We start from the raw sequence: 1756 nt of genomic DNA, 5'->3' as shown, positions 1-1756 counted from the left end.
GTTCTAACCCTAGAGAATATGCAAATATAATCAAAAGAGATCAAGTAATGTATTTGTGATACGTATGAATTTTGAACATTTTAAACTAAGGTTTCGTTATGTATAATAAAAAAAGATTTGCAACATTTTTTAAATATATGTAGAGCAGGTAAAAAATTTTTAATATGGCAAAAATGGCTTTTATCACTAATTATTTGATTTTTACTTCAGCGTTTTAAAATTTTTACTATAAAAAATCCTCGCAAGTATAAAATTAGCAATTTTAGCCCGCACTATGAATAGTTTGAATAATTATTTTCGAGTTTTATATTAAAATAGCATTGCCACGTGACCAGAGATAAAACTTGTGGCACATACTTTGAAGCGATTTTCGTAAGTCTTAAATATAAAATATTGAACCCTATTTTTGATTATCTTTTTCAACTTAATATAAGTCATATCTGTGAATCCCAAATATTTAAAAAACGTTTAAATTTGATTTAGCAGTTTTTTATTTTAAATTTATAGTTTGAAACAAGTGCGTTACGCTCCATTTGGGGTATATTTTTATTTTCAATTTCTAAACGAATTCGTCTAAAATTTTGAAAATAAAATAAATTGATTCTTGATATAAGCACTTTATTGAGATATTTGTAGAAAAAATTTATTAATCAAAGAAAATGCGGAAAACGGCTAGGACTAAAATGGTCAACTTTTTCGCAATCATCCATATATGAATCAATTTGTGATTTGAATAAAAATATCTCAAGTTTAATAAGTGTTGAAAATGTCAGTAACAGTATTATCCCATATACTAGAGTTATTTCAGAAAATGAAATCTTTACCGGATACATTCGTTGAGCTGATTGCATTGCTCTCATCTTCTGATTGCCTCGGGAAGGTGTCGAAATCTGAAATGAAATAAAAAATAAACAAAACCATCTTTATCTCTCCTTATTTATTTATTAGAAATTTTTTAATTTTTTTCCAGAAGCAGTAAAAAATACAACTTTTTGCAATAAAAAAAAATGTGAATTGAAATTGATCACAAAGTGATATGTTGAAAAGTTGAATTTTCGAAAAATGATTTTCAAGTCATCATGGGCCAACTCAAACGGCCTGAAGCGGCCTAGGAAATTTTATGCGAGGTTATTGAACTTAATCGGAACGAAAAATCCAAGCTAATAAAAATTAAAAAAAAAATCCAAATAATATTTTACAGAAAATAGGGTACTTAAAATAAAAAAAGGAGACTTTTAGGAGACTCCAGAAAGTAAATAAATTACAATAAATATACATTTATCATGATTGATGTCATAAAAATTAAATTTTAATGACAAAATCCAAAATTTATCATTTGTTGAGCTGATGCACCAAAAAAACTTTTTGGGTTCACTTTGAAGTACAATTAATCTTTTTACGACTCTACTTTTACGTGTATACCAGACTTTAAAATATTAAAAGATTATAAGGGATTTCAAAAGAGTTCAAGGGATTTCAAACATTTCTAAAGGGTTCAAGAGATTTTAAACATTTCAAAAGGGTTCAAGAGATTTCAAACATTTCACAGTTATTTATACCATTTCTTTTTTGATAAAAAACAAGAAAATCTATATTAGAACTTGATATTTTTAATTATGAATTGTTTTCTAAAATAATTTGGTTATTATCATTATTGTATTTTTAATTGATAACAAGGAATTCTACTGGAAAAATTCTGTTCATTTAATAAATGTAAAAAATAAATTCACAGTTCTTTAGACCATTTATATTATAG

At 25.6% G+C, this 1756-nt stretch overlaps 1 protein-coding gene across 1 annotated transcript in view; it reads left to right on the top strand.

Moving 5' to 3' along the window:
* Positions 1-1756, top strand: part of LOC117173649 (ETS homologous factor-like) — a 5935-nt gene that overhangs the window by 2922 nt on the left and 1257 nt on the right. The window lies entirely within an intron of this gene.

This window comes from Belonocnema kinseyi, chromosome 5 (genome assembly GCF_010883055.1).
Source record: "Belonocnema kinseyi isolate 2016_QV_RU_SX_M_011 chromosome 5, B_treatae_v1, whole genome shotgun sequence".
Taxonomy (NCBI): Eukaryota; Metazoa; Arthropoda; class Insecta; order Hymenoptera; family Cynipidae; genus Belonocnema; species Belonocnema kinseyi.
This window is presented reverse-complemented; position numbering and strand designations above follow the sequence as displayed.